The sequence below is a fragment of the Maylandia zebra genome, linkage group LG15 (assembly GCF_041146795.1).
Source record: "Maylandia zebra isolate NMK-2024a linkage group LG15, Mzebra_GT3a, whole genome shotgun sequence".
Classification (NCBI taxonomy): domain Eukaryota; kingdom Metazoa; phylum Chordata; class Actinopteri; order Cichliformes; family Cichlidae; genus Maylandia; species Maylandia zebra.
The window spans coordinates 39,205,628-39,229,946 of record NC_135181.1 but is presented as its reverse complement, the minus strand read 5'-3'; the positions used below and the strand labels follow the sequence as shown (position 1 = coordinate 39,229,946).

The 24,319-nt window shown below is 39.3% G+C and overlaps 1 long non-coding RNA gene across 1 annotated transcript in view; it reads left to right on the top strand.

The window, feature by feature from the left end:
• Positions 1 to 340: 340 nt before the first annotated feature.
• Positions 341 to 24,319, top strand: part of LOC101466750 (uncharacterized) — a 66,188-nt gene continuing 42,209 nt past the window's right edge. Inside the window, exon 1 of the long non-coding RNA XR_013093270.1 lies at positions 341 to 406. This is a non-coding gene — a long non-coding RNA (uncharacterized LOC101466750). The remainder of the gene's footprint in view (positions 407 to 24,319) is intronic.

The window sequence follows — 24,319 nt, the reverse complement described above, 5'->3', positions numbered from 1 at the left end:
TGCAGTTTTATTTATATTAAATGCTGTATGCTGTAAATGCTACTTTTTAAAAAGAAAAATGAGGCAGCACAGTTACATGTAACATAAATGTAACCAATTTGGTGTTCGTGCCTTGTTAACATGTGCAATGCAGTTACAGTGAATATGTAAAATGTTTTCTTTTTCTATATATATATATTTTTTACTATTCTTCGCACCTTCTGCTGATGTTTATATTTTAATGCATCTATAAAATTAGGATGCATCATTTCACTTTGCAGCATATAAAGACCATGAAGACCTAGCTCCAGCTACAAGAACAGCAGGAAGTCCTACAACAGATGGCACCCCCCCCCCCACCCCCCACCCAACCCCAGCCCAAGTTTTGATCAGCATCATGGGATCATAGAGTTGGTGTGAGATTACGGTAAGTGATAGCCTTAATCCAAAATAAGTGTGGTATTTTTACAGAGCTAAAACAGCTTAAAAGCAGAGGAGATGATAAAATAGGAAGTGGCAGACAACATAGTCTGTGCAGAAACATTTATGTTTCACAGTATCCCAGTCTATTCATAAACAGAACGACAGAAAATCACATCCCTCTCTGTCACTAACAAAGGTAAAAGAGTTCAAATGGTCTGTGAAGAGGATTTGCCTTCCCAGTACATTTGTCCATGGTGCCAAACCATAATCCTATAACTCCAGCGTCAGGTAAGGTAAGAGGTAGCACAAGCACAAAACTTCAATTACACCTATTATATTAGGCCATGCCAACAAACAGGCTAATATGTTGGCTTTGTGGCCTTCATCAGAGCACTGCTACTCATCACCTTTGGGTATTTGACGCAAAAGTAAACAGCTCTCTCTAAAGAGGCAATCAGGGAAATTAAGCAGTGGAATGCAAGATATATTTTTTTTTAATCTCAAATGAAAAGGATTTTTGTATTCAGATTTGTAACAAGCCTCTTCTGTGGCAGATATTTTGACTTGTCCCAGTAGTGATGATTAATCATGGGAGGTTCTGCTTTTGTGTCTGATTTACTGGCTTCCTATGACACAGCACAAAGGAATACTGGCATTCATTCATAATTATTCTTATTCTTATTTATGATTGCGCATGCTGAAGATGTAGGAACTTCCAGTATTTGAAATGTGGCCAGTGTAGTGATATGGTCCGAGCTGTTTGTACATTTATGAACATAAAAGTAAGATGAAAAAGAAAGATATTTCAATAATTTTGGCTGTAACGTGTGTTTCCTTCCATTTTAATGTATAGAAAAGATACCCCTCTGGCATTTAATCCTTTTTTTCTTGTTGATGTAAATTGGTTTTAAAAATACCTGTCAGTTAGAGCAGTTACCGGACCAGTTTATGTCTGACAATATTTTCACGGAACGGCCTTTAAGGTGTTGCGGATAAATACGACAAAATAAAACCAGCACTAGTACCAAAAAAAAGAAGATTTATTCATAACACATGGGAAAAGACCCGGGGAAACCGAGGTAATGATGAAAATGATAAAAAAAAATGACACTAAAAACGATTTTTAAAAACCCCTGAAAACCAGAAATTTTAATCGATCCTCAACTCTCGGGGCCCGTTACCAAGCAACTCACGGACCAGTAACGGTCTGTGCCCCTGGGGTTGGGGACCGCTGAGTTAGAGGACATGATGGGTCCCAGGGTATGCCCCAGGGATCCGTATTAGCACCACCACTTTTCCATATATACATGATTTTCATGATCATTTATCAATTGCCGTATCCCATTTTAATGCAGGCAAATCCAACATCAATCTGATGGTAAAGCTTTAACATTTAATATTCCCAAGACCAAAAACTGCTTAAAGTGCTGAAATAATTACAACAAACTTACAACATAAACTCATGAACTCAAAGTACAAAGCATGAAACTCTAGCAAGGATGAAACCAGGAACTTAATAACCAGGAGATTTAGGAACTAAACATGAAAAAGAGAAAACACAGCATGTGGGTGGATCCCCACAAGAAGAAAACTAAGGAATAAACCAGGAATAAACTGAAACCGGGAACAGACTACATATGAAACCAGAACCAGGAATATAATGAAAACAAACCAATGACTGCAGATAAAGATACAAACTCAAACTACCGGGTCAACGACCCAGGAACCAATCACTGTGAGTGCTCTTTAAGTTTGCACTGTAATTAAGTTGAATGTGGGCTGAATGTTGTGTTCAGTAGTCTGTAATTGTGCAAATATTTATTCCTTTAATTATTATTAAAGCAAGAATATAATGAAACTTTACTGACTGGTGTTAGGACCTCACCTAGTTGTGTATAATTCAAAGTCACTATTTATTTTGCATTTTTCTTGGCCAGGAATAAATGCGAAGAAGAACAGTGATGTTGGTATTTGTTTGTTTAAACAGTTGTTAAGACTGAGCATCGATTATATGGAAATTAAGATTTGTTCAAGTGTCGCTAATTTGTTCTAAAACTTAACAGGACAGGACATTGTTAATGAAACCTGATCTATACTGTAATAAATCAACATATCGGTGGCGGAAAAGGTCTGAGACAGCAGTTATGGGTATTTGAAGATGGTGTAATAACACCACTGCTGGAGTTTTCATGCTTCCTGTTTAGAGAACAACAAATGATTGAAAAGCTAAATAAAAAGAGAAAACTCATTATGGCAGAAGCACGTGCTGTATGCATGTCTGTGGCAGAAATCTTGGAAATGAGTTTGTTTGTTCACGTGCAGCAGAGAAGCCAGTTATTACCTTCCTTTCATCTCCTCCTATTTTTTCAAGGCAGCAGACAAAATAAAGAACAAGTTGGCATTCAGCCTTCTGAACAAGAACGCATCCTTAGGGTTAGAAGTTACAGGAAATTGAGGTGTGAAAATGGGCCTTGATGATGACGGGCCGCATGTGAGCCATTACATGGATCTGTGACTCAAACTCGAGTGACATACGAGGACACCGCAATAAATAAGCTTTTATTTGTTTTCCTGATGCTCCTGCAACGTGCGTGCCACATCTTCCAGTTGCTTCACGATGGTAATAGCTTCTCTTTGCTCCATTGACGAAAACAGAATTCAGTTAATGAGATGCAGGAATTAAAAGTCAGCTGGGAAAACGCATTTAGCAGCTAAAATAGAGCAGATTCAGTTTATCTGCAGTGACATCAGTCACTGGGAACCCTCATTCATCCCGCATCACTAATGCCGTCGCTTTTTCTTCATAACTTGCACAGCTGTGTTTTTGCAGTCATTTATTGTAAATTAAATATATTAGAGAAGTATTCTTAAAAGCACCTTTAACTATGTTTCTGTCCACACAAACCTGCACACAAAATGCTCAGCATCAACCCCGGCACTCTTCCTTGTCCTCTTTCCTGGTTGTGCTTTGATAGCTAACAAATGGAACAATTATGTGCTTGACGGGTTTGATGTCACAAGTTTTGAACATCTGCAGCTCACGTGGCACATGCTCAGAGCCATTGTTGGTGAAAATGTTGTTGTTCATTTGATTTGCTTTGTGAATCGCTTTGGACACAACTGAAAAGGGGAATGCATCTTTTTTCAAGGATGCATCCTTCCCTTGAAAAAGGAAAAGCAAATTCAGTCAGTCTCAACAACTCTACATGATCCAGCTCCACAAACCAAGTGCACCAAATGATCTCCAAGCTACTCAGTGCCTCCCATGGGTTGCACAGAGAGAGAAAAAGCAGCAGTTAAGCAGAGGTAAGCAATGTTGCCTTGATGTCTTGCCAATGAGCAAGCTACATCACCACTGCCGAATATGCAGAGAGAGGTAAAATGTAGGCAAAGCAGCGCTACGCACCTGTTCTAAGTAATCAAAGACATGTCTCTGCTACTTCAGGGCTACCATCACCCACACAGTCCATATAAGTCAGCAATATGTTGCTGTGCTGTTCCTGATGGCACCATGATTTACTGACTACGTTTCTCTGTAATGCTGACATCGTGCCACTGGTTTTATGTCATTCTGCCACTAGAGCATAACCTCCTGTCCTTTTCCAAGGCAACATTTTTGGAAGATACATGCACACACGTGCTATTCACACTGAAGCACCTCTCAGGTAGATGCAGTACACCACAATACCTGCTGTCTCTGCCATGGCCACTTAGCCTGGAGCTAGCCAAGGCCACAACAGCACGTCCTCACCTTTTACCATATTTTCAAAATTGGGCTTCTGCAGAATCCTGGTGTGGCAGATAATGGCTCAGTGCAATATGCGGCTCCATACGCCTTAGCATGGGCTTTTTGCACTATTCCTTCAGAGTGCCAGAAAAGTAAGGATGCTTACCTTCTGAGCACAGCCAGACATCAGCCTTGGAAAAACACAGATGCTCAATTTAAAAGGAACTGCTGCCATGGCGCTGCCACAGACACCTGCTTTAGAGTCGTCTCCTACTTCTGAGTCGCAGAGAAAGAGCCCGAAGGAGATAAAGTTTCTTTCAGGAGACTCGCTGTGAGTGCTGTTGTAGCTCACTTGGTTGAGAAGGTAGTACGTATGCCAAAAGGCTGCCGTGCTCAAGGTTTTTCTCATTCTCCCCGCATGTGCTTTGTGTTCTTTCTACATTGTGAAGTTTAAAAAAAGAAAAGGTTACATGTATCTGCAGTGGTCCTGGAGCTTTGTCCCCCTGTAACCGAGTTCTTTTGCATTTTGAATCCTTTTGTATCATCATTGTTTTTACCTTTTAATGAACGCTACGTTGAGTTTTTATTCCTGTTTGTTTTCATGATTATTCCAGGTTTCTTAAATGCATTTTAGAATTATAGTTATTGTTAGATATGGAATTTGGTTCCCTGTATTTTCCTTGAATTTTGGTTTACAGGCACTCCACAGTGGTTTCTTGCCTTTGTGGGGGATTTTTCTGCATTCTTTTATTTCTTGTTTTACGTGGTTGGTTTGTGCCTCGTCTGCCTTGTTCGGAGTTTTACATCCTGTCTATTGATTGCATTCATTCTGTACCTCTCCTTTGTTCTTTGTCAAAGCTTCTGCATACCACCTCTTTTTTCCTCCTTCATTCTGCCTGTTGGATTTTTTTGTTTTGCAGTTTGTTTCCTTCTGTATTTTTTCTTTTTTGTACTTTGGGCTCCTGTATGCAGTCATAACACAACATTGTATTTTCTGTTTTTGCCTAATCTACTTCATGACTAATATTGCTTCATGTTAAAATCTCAACATAATACAAAAGATTAAGTACACTCCAACTTCCCTGTAAAAGACGTTTCCACCGATGATGTTGATAACAAATGCAACACATGCTTGATTAAGCTGACGTAGCAAATCTTTCCATTTTTAGTTCTGAATACATTTTTTTGCTGGTGTTGTTTACATGTTTTCCTGAGCTGTTCAGGCTGCTGTTATTGTTTTTCATTTGCTCTTCTCCATTTGTTCTCATTTACTGCACATGATTGCATCAATGTTTATTGCAGCCATTAGTCTGAAACCCTAGCGTCAATAACCGGTGTATGGGGAGTGTGATTGCATTAGTGCGGCTGGATCAATAGTTTCTGGAATACTGCAGAACCCCAGAAGAGGCGAGGTAGCCCTGATTCTCACACTAATAATGAGAGAGTGACCTTCATGGTTTGAGTTTTGATCTTTTTTATGAGCTCAGACTGACCTCATTCTATGTGATGGGATCTTCTGACCCCCTTTTTTCATTAAGTTGCTTCCACTTAATAGGAGTGAGGTGTACGATATGTGGTAAAAGGGAATGGGCATTGTTCTTTATGGCTGCTGTATTGAGATACCACTCCTCTCTCTGTTTTGTCTCTGGGTGTCTCGCTCTCACTTTACCTCCGAGCTTGTGCTGAATAACTCAGCAGTGGTGGCTGATAGGCTGGTGGCCTTATGTTATTTCAAGCTGCAAATTATTAAATGCACTGATGCTACAAACTGACACCTAGTTGACCCCATTTCTACACTGATGTGTTGGTATCACATGAAGGCCTTTGGCAGCAAACAAAGAATAAATAACCTGACTTATCACACTACAGGCATGTATCATAGTGCACACACGAAACCTGCACAGTCTTCATTATGTAAGTGAACTTGGTCAGTTGGATAAGTTCATACAAACACATTATTCATGCTCTACAAAGTCCTGGAAATAGCCTCATTACAGAGGACAGGCCTTGCATAACAGACTTCAGTTCTGTCCAAAACATACAGTTTAAAAGAGGTTTTTAAATGTCAATTCTTCATCAAATGAACCGTTGTATTATACTTTTTATTTATGTTTATGTAGCTGCTGTTGCACAGTGTTTGTACAGGTTTGAGATCCAATATGATGCTTTGCAATGTGTTGCTCCTTAAAGCCTCTAAAATTTCTTCTCTGCATCCAGAATAAACTATTGAGAAATGACCATGGTAATAACCCCGAAATAAAAGGTGTGGTGCGTAATATATAAATAAAAAAAGAACTCAGTGGTTATTTTAGTCAGAACAGAACATTAACAAAAACATGGGACAACTAATTAGGTCAGTTGGCAAAAGGTGAGTAACATGATTGGGTATAAAAACAGCATCTTAGAGAGGCATAGTTTCTCAAAAGTAAAGGTGGGCAGAGGTTTATCAATTTGAACAAAAATGCATGTACAAATCGTGGAACAATTCAGAACAAGAAACAAAACAGGACTGAAACTGCTCTTTTAAAAGTTTTTAATGACCTTTTAACATTTACTGACTTGGGAGATTCTGCCACTATTAGACCTCAGTGCTGCCTTTGGTACCGTAGTTCATAGGATTCTTACCTCTCGGCTTGACCGCTGTGTCGGAATCAGAAGCACTGCACTGGAATGGTTTAAAGTTAGATTGGGGGATACGTCATCCTCAAAAAACTCACTTTCTTGTGGGGTCCTCCAGGGGTCCATTCTTGCCCAGTCCTTTTTTCAATTTATATGCTCCCTATGGACTCAGTTTTTTATTTATTTTTTTAAATGCGACATCTCGTTTCATTGTTATGCAGACGACTCACAGATTTACCACTGAAACAGAAAACAGAGGTCATTGTGCTGTCCCTGTGACCACTACGACTTTGGCCCTTTAGAAGGAAGTCCCCTAAGTTTTGACACCACAGATCAATGCTGTAATCAGAATCAGAATCAGAATCAGAATCAGAAAGGGGTTTATTGCCAAATGTTGAGCAGGTTTACAACATTAGGAAATTGCTGCGGTGCTTCAGTGCAAACATAGTGTCATAAATAGCACTTAAATAGACATGAAAAAATAAAAGTAGAATAAGAATTAAAAGTGCTACGTAGAAAGATATGTGCATGAGCTATACATGAGATATATACATGAGAATAAGAATTAAGAGTGCTACGTTGAAAGATATATACATGAGTGCAGGTGGTGATCAGTGCCAAACATGGAATGATGCAGTGAACACAGCGTAGGGTCATGTGTTAGTGGCGGGAACAGTCATATGGTTATTGTTCATGTGTCCAACAGCAGATATATCTTTATATATTTATCTTTATCTTATTCTTCCCAGTTAAATTTACCCTTCATTCTAATTTGTGTTGTACAGTTATTTCATTTTTAACCTTAATTTATATTTTATTCCTTCCTAGTTAAATTTACCCTTTTTAATTTTTCATATTTATTTCCTTTCTTATTCATAGCCTTTTCCTTTTTTGTTTTCTTTAGGTCACGAGCAGTTGTCCAAGCATTTCACTACATATCGTACTGTGTATGACTGTGTACGTGACAAATAAAAATTTGAATTTGAATTTGAATTTGAATTTGAATTTGAGGGGAAGAAACTGTTCTTATGGCGAGAGGTTCTGGTGCGAATGGACCGGAGCCTCCTGCCTGAGGGGAGCAGGTCAAACAGACTGTGTCCAGGGTGAGAAGGGTCAGCTGAGATCCGGGCTGCACGCCGCAGTGTCCTGGAGGTGTACAGGTCCTGCAAAGATGGGAGTCTGCAGCCAATCACCTTCTCAGCAGAGCGCACAACACGCTGCAGTCTCTGTTTGTCCCTGATAGTGGCTCCAGCGTACCACACGGTGATGGAGGAGGTGAGGATGGACTCGATGATTGCGGTGTAGAACTGCATCATCGTCCGTGTTGGCAGGTTGAATTTCTTCAGCTGCCTCAGGAAGTACATCCTCTGCTGGGCTTTCTTAATGACGGAGGTGATGGTGGGCTCCCACTTCAGGTCCTGGGTGATGGTGGTACCCAGGAAGCGGAATGAGTCCACAGAGGTGATGGGGGTGTCAGTCAGGATGATGGGGGGGAGTGGGGCTGTGTGCTTCCTGAAGTCCACAATAATCTCCACTGTCTTCTGGGCATTCAGCACCAGGTTGTTGTGGCTGCACCAGGACACCAGACGTTCAACCTCCCTCCTGTAGGCAGACTCATCCCCGTCCGAGATGAGTCCAATAACGGTGGTGTCATCTGCAAACTTGATTAGCTTGACAGACTGGTGGGTGGAGGTGCAGCAGTTGGTGTACAGGGAGAAGAGCAGAGGAGAAAGAACACAGCCCTGAGGGGAGCCGGTGCTGATGGTCCGGGAGTCCGAGACATTCTTTCAAGACCAGTTTCTTTCCAACTACTTGGAAAAGTGAAGTCATTGCTCTGTTTTAGAGACTTTGAGAGAGCTATCCATGCCTTCATTTCATCTCGTCTTGACTTTTGTAATAGTCTTTACTCAGGTGACAGTCTGTCATCAGTTAGCCGACTGCAGCTGGTCCAAAACTGAGGTCTGCAGATCAAGTGCTGGTAGCTGTCCTGAGGTCCAGATTAAAGCACAGAGGACATCAAGCCTTTGCTGTAACTGCTCTTACACTGTGGAACAAACTGCTCCTTCACATCAGCACCTCCCCAACATTAGACTCTTTCAAAACCTGTCTGAAAACCCCTCTTTTATTCCTTGGCATTTAAATCAGAATCAGTTTGTTCTACTTTTATTTCTTATTTCTTACTCAAATCTTCGCATTTTATGCTTCTTTTCTTAAATGTTATCATGTCTTCCTATGTTTTTATCTCTTTAGATTATCATAAATGTACAGCACCTTGGTCAACAGTCGTTGTTTTAAATGTGCTATATAAATAAATTTGACTTTGACATAAAATGACAAAAACTGAATATCTTATCATCTAGAGCAGCAGCGAATCTATGGTCAGAGTTTCTGGGATGCTCAGCTTCCAGTCATGATGCCAGCACACAGTGCCTTGCAATTAATATATCAGGAATATGCTACTTGTAGTCAACTCTTTTCACATTTACAAAGCTCATTTCAGTTGGATAACATACTTTGCTACCTTCAAAAGCAAATTAAATAGTTGGATGACCTAGTTGAGTGTCTAAAAATAATTCAGAATGAATAATTACAGATTTTAATATAATACACCAGTTTTAGGGTGGACACTTTAGCTATCAAATTTGTGCAAAGGCTCAATCATGTTGACCACAGTTTTCAAAATAAGTTAAATAACAGTTTGTAAAAGAAAGAGGAAACATGCACAGCATTGTTTCAGTCTTTTAAACACACAGAGGAAGAAAGATTAGTCAGTAAAGAAAGGGGAAAAATCGCACTGCCACACCATACACAAGCAAACTGGTCAGACAGCTGCTTAAATTAAAGTTTTTTCTGCCTGTCACATTAATATAGTCACAGCCATCTTGTTTACCCCATGTTTATTGATATGAATCTGGTTAAACGCTAAACATGTTCTTTACGTTCTGCTGGACATAGACAGGTATCATCCTCTGGTCTTACCCTCACCTGGATCTGGAGCTGTACTGTAAACAAACAACGAAGCCCAGAACAAGAATAGAAAACTTTCACAAACTGAAATAATATTTGATTTTTTTATTTTCCCAACTAGCAATGTAGCAGCAGACTATTTGGCAAATATAACATTAGAGGACGATGCCAAAATAATACTGAAATACATCATCATTACTAATATTACTATAGGTATTTTTAGGGTTGCTGTGATGGAAAAACATTTGAGATCCAAAGAAGAAGCAAACCAGAGAGTTAATCTTAAACTATCTTCTGACTCCATATGTTTCATCTCCAGACGTTCAGCTGTAAGTTACATGAGGCTGGGTCTGTTCCTCTCTTTGTAGAGATGAGAAGCAACCAGTTGTACCACTGGTCAGCCTCCTAAATGAGACCATTGTATCCTCGTGTATCTTCATATTACACACCTGTGTCTTGAACTTTGATCTAAGAAATCACATCCCTATAAGTACCTAGCTTGCCCTGATACACAGAAGTCTTTGTGCTCGTGTTACTCTGTAGACTTTAAGAAATCTCGAGTACCACAGACGCAGGACTCGGACAAACAGCTGTGTGTGCCTCTGAACTGCAATTTGAATCAGCTTCCATGCTCATACTATACTATACTGTGCACTTTCTTCTTTATTAGAACCTTCATTTGAACCTCTGAAAGTGACGCATGAATAGAAGTCTCTCAGTTCAGTGGGAGACGATAATCTCATCTATGTTTGAATAATTAAACTTTAGAATAATTTAAATGTTTCCTGTGGAAGCTTATTCATGCCACTGAAAAAAAGACCTTTTTGCCACACAGAAATTTGAGGTTATTCGTTTTGGGGCTGGGTATCTTCAGCTTTTGAGCTGGATATCTGAAAATTTCAGCTCACTCAGAATTTTGAGATACATAACCTGAAAGTTTGAGATGAATCTAAATTTCGAGTTAGGTCTACCGTGCAATTTTCTCTCCCATTTTTTTTTCTTCCTAATTGGTGATAACTTTCATCTTTGAGATCCTCCGCATGAGGACATTTTAAATCAGCAGTTTTCATCTGTACCCTAAACCAACACGAAACACAACTTGAAATCATATCACAGAACATTTACGGGCTTTTGTTACATTTTATGGTCGTTATGAAAACTAATTTAACTAACTGGGTGGTTTAACTACACAGTCAGTGGTGGATGGAGAGCAGGTGGACTCTCTCTCCTGATCTCACCAACAAGTGATTTTATTATATTCTTCTGACATGAAACTTGCACTAAGGGTCTTCAGTCTGGCAAAAGCAGGCAACATTTCACATGTGGCGTCATGTTTCCCTTTTCAAGGTACAACTTGATCAGATTTCATTGTCCTGCACACAGTAATATTTGTGGCTAAACATACATTTATACTGCCCTATGTTTTCACTGTTCAGCCTTTTGATGAATTAGTATTGTATATATCAGTCTACCCAGTTGGCATCTGATTTATGCAATTAATTCTTCTGCCAAGACTGTAGTAGTGACAATAAACTGTGTACCCAATGAAGCATATCTGCTGGATAGAAAATTTAAAAACGAGGTGAGGTAAAAATGCCACTGCATGTTGGAGCTACTGACAAGGATCATTAAAAAAAATAATAACGGTGGGAATATGTGTTAGTGCTTAATGAGTTCTCGTGTTTTACCTTCAGAGTGTCAGCTGACGAACTGGCAGAAAAGGCCTCATATGGTTCATTAGCAGCAAGTTCACTGTGGTCAGAATCCAATGTTGGTCCATCTGCTTTCCATCCATCGAGTCTTTTGGCCCTGTAGTTTCTACACCACTAACAATCTGCTGTGTAACGGACTGTTTACAAAGTGTGCTCTGTAGGTTCACAAGGATTTACAGTTTTACTAAGGAAACACTGATATATCAGGTGAGCATGTAATTAAAAGCTTTTTGGCCAGCTGGAGAATCAAAAGAAGCGGTGAATACAGCGTCCGCATACTGCCACTAAGTCGATATTGCAAACTTAGTTACAAACAGTTGTTTATTTACAGATCCAGAAGTTACAAAGCAGCGTTTTAAATTAATACAGAGTGATGTTTCCTGCTACCCGTAAAATGAACAACTGGCATGCCGTTGAACTCTGTCTTTGGTCTCTGCCTAAAGCACATCTGTCTCAGTAGCTGCTAATTAATCCACTATGATGACAAGCTACACTGTGTCTGTTTGCTGTTTGTTGATAAGAAGGTCTCGTCTGTTACAAGAGTGTTTTTACAAAAAGCAGCTAACTACTAGGTTAAAATTTTCTCTCTTAATTTACTAGATTTCACAGCTGTGTGAAATCTGCTCGATCGGGGGCTAAACATGGTCTCACAGGAATGAAATAACAAACATACACATACATGCTAACTCTGTACAAACATGTGGACACCCTCTAATACGACCTTTGTACAATCTCTGATTTGTTGTTCCCGCTGAAAATGCATTCACTGCATTGTGCTCTTGTACCACAGTGGTGCTGAGTGGACATGAAGGTGAGCAGTGGTCGTGTTACCCTCTGGCCTGTCCTAAAGAAATGAGATTAGGAGGCGCACGGCTAAATTGAGCCTTTTATATCCTATGCTTAAAAATAAACCCGAACAAGCAAAACAAGTAAGAAAAACTAGATGAGACGGTTTGACAGGAAGGACTATAGACAAAGTGCAGGGAGTTCTGAAAAGTACAACAGCTTCCTGAACTTGTAATACACTCATAAAATATTGAACCTCAGAACTGGGTTGAGCCAGGATAATATAAAGCAGGATAATATAATACAAAAAGGGAATAATTGAAGTCAATTTGGACAGGACTTTCTGTATGACATCATCACTAAACACATTATTCTGTACAGAGAATAAGAAAAATTATGAGAATGAGAATTGCCAAGATTAATACATTATTAATGTCTGATTATCATTTACAGCTCATAGAGACAAAAACAATAAAATCTGACTCATCTGAAGTTCAATTTCACTTCTCAAAAACAAAGCCAGAGATCTGGTGATACTGTGTCCAATCCCAGGTTCCTCCTCCACCCTCAGGGTGACTATATATCAAGTCTAATTATTTCTTTCTTTGTCTTACCTGGGTTGTGCTGCATATCCTACAAACTGTCTTCTAGACGTGATTTCAGTCCCAATGCCACAGATCTACAAAATAATGCCCCTGGCCATGCAGTCTGCATTTACAAATATTTGTTAAAGAATATGCTATTCTATAGAGTTCACTGAATTTTTGTATGCTACAGTCCTGCAACAAGTCAGTTCATTCAATTTCTTAATTCCTAAATATTCCAACTGTAAGTGGTATTATTGCATAGTGGAGGCATATAGGAATCACAGCATATAAAGTTATAGAGCAGGGTTGACAAGTGCTCAGGTGCTTATTGCATAAAAGTCGTCGACACGCCGCTGACTCAGTAACTGCAGAAGTCCAAACCTCCTCTGGCATCAACATCTGCACCAAAACTGTGCACTGGGAGCTTCACAGTGTAGATTAAATGCATAGGTGGCCCAGAACATTTTCCATACAGACTCTGAGTGTAATAAAGACGCAACCTCTATTTGAGTGCGATGGCTCACTGCCTTGGCCTGCTGTCTTTTCCCTTGTTTGTCTCTTTGTGTAGTCTTTCAGGTTCCAGGTAGGCAGGGTTAATTAGTGCGACTGGGAGCACCTGGCCATCTCTCTGGAGCATTGAAGAACTAGCCGCCTCAGCTCTTGCTGGCTTTTTCCTCTCCATTCAGGCAGCATCATGTTATTTGTTTGGTAGGCTACAGCCTGGTTGTTTTAGGTTTTACACTGTACAATACAATGCACACTTAATCACTCATCTAACTACTGACACACATGAAAACACTGATTAGCACACTGTTAGGTTTGTAGCATAAACCTATTCGCTGGAACGTTAAGACAATATAATTACACTGCAAGCAAGACGCAAGTAGGCAAACTTCTTCATGGTACTCGTGCACGGGAGAGAACCGGACAAACGCCGTTCCTTCGCTTGGCCCCAGTTGCTCTCGTCCGTCCTCCCGTACACTGTCCTTTTATTGAGGTTACATGAATATGCATAGGTTCACTAACATGTGACGTCTACATACACAAAGAGTACCTTGCCTGTGTGTGTGTGTGTGTGTGTGTGTGTGTGTGTGTGTGTGTGTGTGTGTGTGTGTGTGTGTGTGTGTGAGGTCAAGATGTGACCCTGTGAAGCCTCCCCAAGGCTGGCACCTAGAAGTCTAACAGATTTATCTAAACAAAAAAGCACTTAGACTAGAACAGATGTAACTACGTTAATCCTACCATAACAATTAAACAAGGTACGAACCTTCCCATGCTCCCAGTGTGGAATGCACACCAGGCCTCTGTAGCCTGTTAAAGATCACACAACTTATCACTACACAATGGATTATACACTTCTAAGCATCTATGGTTAAATATTTCTAAGCATAAATGAGTAAATGTTTCTAAGCATAAATGACAATCAACAATACAACTCTATCACACACCTTATGCAGTGCTATGGTTTTCTACTTTATTTTGTTTAACTTGAGAGTTTTGGTTCAAGTTGTGTCTTTCTCATTTGAAATGGCCCTTGAGCCAGTAATTCATTTTAAAAAGGTATCCCAATCTCTTTCAACTACATCTGTGTGCTGAGTATGCGAGAAAATATTTTCTCTTTACAGTTTAGCCACTTCCTTTTGTCAGGTGTCCAAACCCAAGGACCAGATTCAGACCGCAGAGTTTTTCAAGGTTTGTTTACAGAACTCAAGTAAATAATAAAGGGCAAGTGGGCTGTAGAGCAGGGGGCTTTTTCATCATGCAAACTCAGGAGGACTCTGTAGACAAGGAAACAGGCAGTTGGAGAGGGACAGCTGATTATGAGAATTTGTGAAGGCATATAATGAAAAATGTCTAAGGCCTTACTTGCTGTAAGGGGTTGCAGGTGGGCAGAAAGACTTCATGGAAACTTGAAGTGAATTTGGTGGAGAGTGGGCAGGTAAACACTTCTTTCCACTGTAGCGAGCCTATTCCAAAGAAGGTGCAGGTGAACTTCAAACTCCTTCCAGATTTGCAGAAGAGAATGCAAAGCGACAGGCAGTAAACTTCCTCTCAGGATCTAAACAATTATGTGTTTTTGTTTTTTGCTAGCACAGCTATTTTTTAGTTTGAACATTTTTATGGCTCTGATCAAAAGAAAGAGAAACAGAGCAAAAGATTAATGTGTTTCCTTGAGAAGCTTATTAAAATCAGCTTTAGAAAACATGTCACTGTTGTAAGCTATAGATACAGATACAGAAAGTTAAACAAAAACAGGATGGATGCACGGATGTTGGTGCTGTTAAACATGATTTTTTTCCTACAGTTTATCAGAAATAAAAAATGTTGAATGTTAGCATAGGTCAATTATTTAACTGTAGAGGGTTAGCCTGTCTTTTGTCTCAACAGCAGCATGAAAGATGCGCTGTACTCTGTCTTGTGCTAACTGCTGGTAGAAATCAATCCTAGAAAGCAGCATGTTTGAGAAATGGGTGCACAAGGAGATATATGTACAGCTACTATTGTGTTACAGCTTTCAAGCTTGTTTTTTTTTAACCTTATTAAGGGTATTTAAGGGTATTTTAACTTCATACAAATCACTTATCTTTGCAGTAGAGACCAAAAATCAATCATTAAACCTGTGTGCAAACTGCAAACCCTGTTAAGCCAAAAGGAACTCTTTTGGTTAAAATATCTTCTCTCCAAAGGAGAAACCAGCTGATCATCCAGCTGATTTGCAAAGACACAAAAAATAAAGCACAGACATCCACAAACATACAACAAGCTTGTTGCGAACAGCACGGCGTAATCCTGATTCCAAACAGGGTGATTAATAATGAAAGGGGTATTAGAAGTTCCAGGCTTCCACTCAGCAGATAAGGTGGGCATTTACTGAAAACAACAGCCAGCGAAATTCAATTGAGATTACATAACTCCCAAAATCAACAAGGGCTGTGGCCCCGAGATGTTTTGTTTTTCAGGCTGTGATGTAACAGGCTGGTGGCCACAGACCCCTCCAAAGACATTTTCTCTGATGATCTCTTGAGAGAGTTATTCTTGTCTGGTAACTCTGTCCAAGTTAATACGCAGCAGGCCTGAGCCTAAATGCTCCAGGTTCTGTGCAGCCGTAATCCTCAGACACCTCATATCACACAGGACCAGACGCAGCAGGTCCGGGGTCAGCGCACGCTCCACAAACCTCCATCTCATTCATCCTCTCTGTCAGCTCTCAGAGCCAAAATATAAAGTGTCTTATTTACAAAGTGGAATCTAAGCTTTCTTTAGAGGCTTGTTTAAATCCTGTGCTCTTCTAAAGGAAGTACTACCTCACAGGGTTTCCGACCCAGCAGCTGCAGCCGGTCACAAATATTGGGTGATATTATTTTCCTGGGTCTTAACTTTTTTTCCCATTAAAAGTCTGTAAATTATTCTGAGGTAAGTTTTAATTCTGTACATAGCGACTGCTGTGGGTTAAAGTTTGTAAGCGTTCAGGGAACCTCTATTGGCAAGGGGCCCCATGCCGTTGGGGCAAGCTGTCTTGCTTGATGGGAACCTGAACCTTAGTGTAAGGATGAATTTTTGCATTATTTATTGAGCAACTCCAAATGCAGTAAGAAGGTAATTAATTACATGTAAATTTCTGGCCCAGAGCCACTGGGCTTGGATTGAAGCTTAATTAACTTTGATCACAAGGTTAAAAAATATGTCACCTAGCACGGCCATCGGCCCTCCCGTTCCTGTGTTAGTAAGCTTTACTTCAAGAGTAATTTATAATATTTATTATAATTCCTAATAACATATTTTGGTTTATTGTCAAGGTGAAGAAGTGTAGGAGTTTGCACTCTGCTAAACCTTCTGCCACCCTTCCTCATCCTCCTTTTTTTCCAACCCTCCTTCACCTGCTTGTAATTTTTCACTTTATTAAACTGTCTGCTGGAGAGCGTGAGTATAATCATTTATATAGAGCATTTATTGTCCCCTGAAATATTCATAAGAGCTTTGTCGGCCATATTTATAGTCTGTAAAATAAAAGCAGGTTAACGGCTTCTCACCAGCTCGGTCAAAAGAAAGAAGGTAAAAGAAGGTAATACTCAACATGTTTGACTGCCAAAACATGTAAAACAGCGGAATATTTTAAAAAAAAGAAAAATGTATTCAAAGCAGTTTTCAAGGTCTTTTTAAGAAAAATAGTTTCTGAAAACCTACACTGAACTTTAAGACCTTTGAGGGTTTTATCATAAATCATTTGTCTCTTTTGCAACAAATCTTCCAACATACAGATTCTCTCTAAGCAGCTGTACAGTTTCAAGCTGCCTCGCTTTCTGAACCCCCTCTCAGTCAAACCCCATGGTTCTGGATTTACATCTAATGTCGACTTTCATTGGCAGTGCACGATTTAATGTGTCCTTGATTTGGACAGGTAGAAAAAAAGCCGTGGTGAGGAGGTCGGGGGGGGGGGGGGGGGGGGGGATAGCCCACCTGAGCTTCAGGATTCCTGCCTGAAACCTGCTAAAAATGTACTGAATCTTAATTGGAACTAAATCCTGTGGCTGCCTTAGAATAATGTTAGTAAGGTCAGTCTTTACAAGAATGTCATTATCTTACTGCAAATAAAAAATGAAGTTTGTGAGATATTCATGTCAGAACTGATAGTTTTTAACTAATTAGCCTTGACATCAGTACACATCATTAATTTCTTCCTAACAAGGGGAAATATGTGTAACTGCTGGGTGAGTGTATAAGAGCTGATCCAGGTGGCAAAACTGTTGGTAAATACAACCAAACTCTTCAGTCCCTGGCACCTCTTATGTGCTTTTTAGTGTTTTGGTTTTGTACCATGCAGTCTTGCTGTTCTGGTTGCTTATCACCGCTCTATGCAACAAGTGTGTTCAGCAAACAGCTGCAAAAGTCCAATCTGGTCATAAACAGTGTGAAATATGGAGCAGCTAAAGAAAAATATTTCCTTCAAGAGTTACTGTAGCCAAAACAGAGATTATAGGGCAGCGAATGCTCGACTTTGATTTAGTCATCGAACTGAAACAAACAACTACACACTACATAAAATGTAAATAAAAACAGAATGATTTGAAAATCACATAAACCCATAATTTATTCACAATGTTACATAGAAAACATATCAAAGGTTTTGAAGTTTTAAAAACCTCTGATGGTATGGGGGTGATTAGTGCCGGTGGATTTGGCAGCTTGCAGGTTTGGACAGGCACCACCAGTGCAGAAAAATCCAACAGAGATTCTTGTCCAGATCTTTTTTGACAAAGGCCGAACATTTTTCAGTAAAACAATGCTAAACTGCATCAGCTGCAAAGCCGAGTCCAGTCCATCTGCAGTTCAGATCTTTCACCAAATGAAAACATTTGGTCCATCGTGAAACTAAAAATACGACAAAGAAGACACGGGACACACATTCCTTTCCCACAAGAACATCTGCTCAGTTTGCAGATGTTCACAGGCTGTTGTTAAAAGAAAAGGAGATGCATGCAAACATTTGATATGTTTTCTATGTCCTGTTGAATTGACATAATCTGCAAAACACTGTTTTTTACTTACAGAACATCCCAAATGTTTTGAAATTGGTGTAACTGTGCAAAAGTACCCAAAGATAATTGCAGGTTTAATGGCACCTTAAAAATAGACTTTATTGTAATGAAATTTGGTACTTATAACCCATGCATGTTTTCAGACTCTCCAAATTTCCACTATGACTTATTTGGAGGCATTATTGTAATATATCTGCTCATGTTTGCAACATTATAAAATCACCTCTCTTGTAAGACAAAACAGGGGCATTGTGCCCAGAACTACAATCTCATTCTGGCATTTGGTAGTGTGATTCTTAGGAATGCTTGGCGTTGGTGTTAGTTACATTATAAAACAAGGAAGCCACTGTGAAGAATGCAGCACTCTGCTGTGCCCACAGCTCATTCTGAGGAGTATACAGCAAAAAGTAACAGCCGAACCCATCAATACAACATCTGCTCTCTAATCTGTAAAGGCCCCCTGCACTTGGAAAAGCCCCCATTAACACACTTCTCACTTGCTCCTAATGGATATAAACACAAACATACATTATGCGCACATGTAGGCTGCATTCAAGTGCACTTTAACACAACTACAGTATCTTTAGCTTTGGGCAGTAAAGTGGAAAAACATCCCAATGCGAATCCCATCACTTTACCGGATTGAAGGATTAATAAACTGAGATAAAAAGGTAGATTTATGATGGAGAAACCTGCTTATCCAGAAATGTAAAGGCTTTGCTAGCTTAAAGTGCTGTCTTGCATAGGTACTTTTGGTTGCTCCCTTATTTCCCAAGGAGTCCCGGCAGATGGATGCAAAAGTTTATGGGGCGCTGTTTGAAAACTGAAACATGCTGAAATTAACGGCAACATTTTTCTACATTTACCTCAAAACCTTACAAAAACATGTTTTTTCAAGTCATTTTTTACAATATTTACTAAAATATTTGTAACTTTTTTATATTTAAAACACAATTTTAGATGTGAAATATTAAATCTAAATGTTAAATCTAAATATTACATTTAAATCTAAATGTTACAGGAAACTAAAAATTTAGCTAACATGCAAATTTATTGTACGGATCAATGGAAACACCAAAATAAAAGCTTTATGAAACCCCCCCCCCCCAAAAGTGTGTCATAGTGGTCAGGTTGTGTCTGCTCTCTCCTGACCGTCACTTCTCACCGCCATGAGCTGCTTCACTTCTTACCTACCAGCATGTCCAGCAATTTAGCTGAAAACATTGGAAGAGTCGTTTTGTCGGCCATCCAAAGGTTCAGCAGTTGTGCGCCCTCAGCAGCTGCAGTCTCTACTTCACAATCACCGCAGCACATGTCCAGCTAAATCCATTTAACATTTAACATTTAGATTTACATATAAAAAACCTTACATGTTTTTGTAAGGCTTTGAGCTAAATGTGGAAAAAATGTGCCGTTCATTTCAGCATATTTCAGTTTACAAACGCCGCCTCATAAACGTTTTACACTAGATGTCCTCCCATTTTCCGAGCTTGGGACCAGCACTGCTAGCACTCTACCTTGTGACCACCAGTTTGTGAGGCTGGGATTGTGACTCCTCCTGATCTCAAACCATTCTTGTGTAAAGCATGTAAATTTATTAACCACTAACCACTTAGCCGCCTAAAGTACCTCCATGTACTGAAGCCAAAGTAATTAAAGCAAAATCCTTATTAATGAAACTTTTGTTCAAAAACAGCTGTAGTTTAATGCATGAAAATATTTCTTATAAAACATAAACATAAATAAATCGAGCACTTTTTCCATCTGCTTTAACCTGTAAGGTAATGATTCCTCAGATCTACAGTTGCAGAAGAGTTACATAATCTCTTCTTACACAATAAAAACAAGAACAATTCCTCTGACCTTGTCTGTTTCAGCCCTCAGTGAATACAGGGAATAATGCATCAGTGCTCCTACAGTACATGATATTGTTTAACATTCCAGATTTCCAGACAGTGGTTCTGAGTTTCCAAGAAGTACTAACCTGCGAAACCACTCGGGCACGCAATTTCTTTTCTGAAAACAAATACGGCCTAAAACGTATTTAGGACCATCGATCAGTATCTTGGATCACTAGATTTTCAATACTGGCATTTTGGGATTTATACTAGGAATATATAATAAATAGATTAAAAAAGAAGAATGTGATATAGCTGCATAATGAAAATAAATACAATAAAGTAAAAAAATATATAAAAAATGTTAAAATCATCAATGCATAAACAGAATATTAGAAGTAAACAGCACAATAAAGTGTCTCAGTGTTGGTTAAATGTTTTGAGAGTGAAGGGTTAAACTAAGGCTTGACTTTATCCATTTCCTTTTGTGACCTGAGGGAGGCAAAGTTGTTCTTCTCTGCACTGATACATAAAGACAAATGAATGGATGTCCCAAAGGTCTACGGCCCCCATATGGCCCCCCTAGAATGTGTATGTAGGTCAGACATAAATCCGCACAGCCATGCACCAGATTTAGCAGGTTCCTGTTGCTGTTTGCATCAACAGAGGATGATCAGTTATTGTGTGAAGCTTGTTAGAAAGCAGACCCTCTGAGAGGCTTTAGTACAAAGTCCTCTGAGAGTCAGACATATGCTCCTTGCAGAGGAAGAGGAAATCATGCTCCTCTCCATTGTTCAAGCGTGGGGGGAGAGGGTTACGGCTCCTCAGTAATTGGTTGTGCATACTTTATTACTGCAAACTTTCTGTGGGAGCTACATTAATGCAGAGCAACTGCCATGTCTAATTATTTTTTGATTGTGAGCAATCCGTATAAACACAAAGCTTTATTATTCAGACTGTACAGTAATTAAAGGGAGGAGGGGACAAAGTTTAGAACAGATATTGGCAAGAAAAGACCTCTAGCTAGTCATAATGAGTCTGCTCAAATCAGCGATGATGACATTTCACAAAATTATCATTAAAATAGGGCCATAAATGCTTTTTCCACTATAACTGGAAAGGTCACATAACTATCCTTATTTATTATTATGTAACAATGAGGTGTTTATTTATCTAAAAACTAAAAAGGCCCAAACAAAAGCATGCACTGGCAACCTTGCCTGTGGCATTGATTCTTAGTTGTGTGTTTTAAATTAGCTGCATAAGTTCAAATGTGACACCAACCAACCACTTTCTCTTTTTTTTTAACAAGAGAAAATAAGAAGTTGCTGTTTTGTTTCATATGCAGCTTTTCAGTCTTCCCAGTCACAGTAGTCCTAAGCATTTGAACTGGAGGCACTTCACATCTCATCTAAGAGGCTTGTTCGGCTTTAAAACCGAATGGAGTCCCAGGTATTTAACCCAGTAGTGGAGCTGACCAGTTGGAGGTGGAGTCCTAAGATCCCTTCCAAGCTGTTTCCCTCACACTCACATCTACCCATGTGACCTTAATAACCCACAAGATGGTGGAGTGGGGCATACCTTCACTCATGGAGGCCCATAACAGCTCACATGATGACAGGGCGGGTCAACAAATACCTTTTCAGTTGCCTTCTCCTTCATTGGGCCTTTTTTGTGTCACATTTCTCTGAGATCATAAATTACTATGCTGACTATGAACCAAAAGAAGATCAGAAGAGCAGATTTGAAAGCAAATAATATTTGTATAAATGGCTAAAAACTTCACATTTGAACAGATATACGTATTTCTGCTAAAATTAAATGTACTAGACACATACATAAAACCTGATTAAGCAGAATCAGTTGGTGAAAGGAGATGGTGAAATTTGGAACATAATTAGACACAACAGGCCGATTAAGTATAGCAGAGTCATGAAACAGTCATCAGCAAGGAGAGAATTTCCTCTGGAAAGCACATTTAGATATCGGTCAGTGTACAGCGTCATTGCTGAGAATAATTTCAGCAGAGTGATACATTTTCCAGTCTGTTGCATTAGATCAAAAATCCCCACAGTTATTGTGTGAAGCCAGGTCAGAGCTCCTGTTTTATCTTTTACCCAACATGACAGTGTGGTCACCACTCCCACTCTGCTAATATGTTAAAACACGAGTCCCTTTGGAAGCCATTCAAGGATTTTGTTCTTTGGCAGCCCAGTCCACTATTGTCCACCTACTCAAAACATCTGGGTTATAAAAATACACTTTTTGTATCATGGTAGTTTTGTTCTGACCATATGCTCTATTCAAGGACATTTGTTCAGAGTTACAATCAAAGCCGTCTTGCCACAAAAACTATATTAAATGGTAAAAAGGTCCATCATAACGCTCTCAAGGCCAACGGAGCTTCTTAAGGTTTTGTTTTGTGTGAACCATCAACTGAAAAGTTGAAAGAAAAACTGCTAAACAGCAGAAGCTGGTGCTTTTTTGGGTTTTTGAAAAAGCACTTAAAGAAGCTGTTGTAGCTACAAACACTGCAAGAATAATAGTCGAGGGCAACACAACCTACAAAAATGATCTGGTTGCCCTGACACTGTGTGTGTGTGTGTGTGTGTGTGTGTGTGTGTGTGTGTGTGTGTGTGTGTGTGTGTGTGTGTGTGTGTGTGTGTGTGTGTGTGTGAGCATCAAGAAAACCTCCAATGGGTGTTGTGACATTTCAAGATGGGGAGGGGCGGTTTTGTTTGTTTACAGTGTGCATCATCAGCCAGTCATCCCTGTTTCTTTGCTCATGGGCATACAAGCCTTATAGCTTAGCACCTACAGTAGCAGGTAGAGGTGAGCTAACTTTATCACAAGTTTAAATGCATCTCTGACTACAGGAGTGATCCTTCCTGCACAAGATGTCCCTGTGACTCAAACCTCAATCATACTGCATGGCCTGGCAATAGAAGAAAAACCCAGTAACTCATCAAGCAGATGCTAAAATAAACCACTTTACATGAAAGAGGTCACGTTCTGAAAATAGAGCACCTATCGTCACGACGATCTTTACATCACAGAGGGTGTTGTAAACTGAGGTCAAAGACAGTCAACAGTGTCAGTCAGTGCAGAATAAAAGCAGACAAAAGGTCAACTCCAGGAACCCAAACATAATATGTATATATATGCTAAAGACAAATCTGTTTACAAACATGATGATCTTCACACTGGGTCAAAAATATAATATTATAATAACAAAACAACTGCTGTAAGAACATCTGTCACATTATTTTGTGCCAATCTCCTGTCAAAAGTATTATTTCTATGATTGCACAACCTCTACATGAAAAACAATCCAATCATGTGTGTAAAAGAAAAACAGAAAACAAATGAAAAACAGGGTAGATGCTGCAAAAATTAACTAAATTAAATGAATAATAATATGAAAAAAGCCACACATCTGCTACTTTTAGAGTCTGAGAGCTATCCAGCTCTCAGCTGTTCTCCAAAGCAAACAGAAAGAGAGAAAAGGTTTCCAGAATAATCACATAAAACTCTGCTGACATTTTTAACCAATATTAATGACGTTATATTTCATTATTGCATTACAGCCCAGTGCTCGCCAGCTCTACTGCTTTGGGCCTTGCTGAACACAGCTAGCATATATATCTATATGTATATCCATGTGTGAGATTTATAGGTTTTGGAGTCCTTGTTCAAAAAAGAAAATGACGTTTGGTTTGGTTTTTTTAATTAATAAAATAATTTGATTAACATTAAATTGATCATAAAATGTTGTAACTCAGCAACAGAAATTAAGAATAAAAGGGTAATTAATCATTGAACAACTGCTTTTTCAATCATGTTATCACAGCTGAAATTGTTTTGCTTAAAGACGTAAGAAATCTGGTTAAATCTGTAGACATGAGCTAAATATCTGCCTCAGCAATCACTCGCTAAAATGCCAAAGATCTGTAAAGCCGCGAGTGCTACAAATGTACAAAGTTTGAAGAACAAAGTTATTTTTTCAAATAAAAGTCTTTTTATCTTCACTGTGTCACAGCTGTCTTTCCATTATGAATCCTTTCAAAGGAGAGAAGAAAAAAGAACAGAAGTATTTTTTGGCCCAAACCCTTGAGCTTTAAATTTATTGCAACTTGTGGCTGGA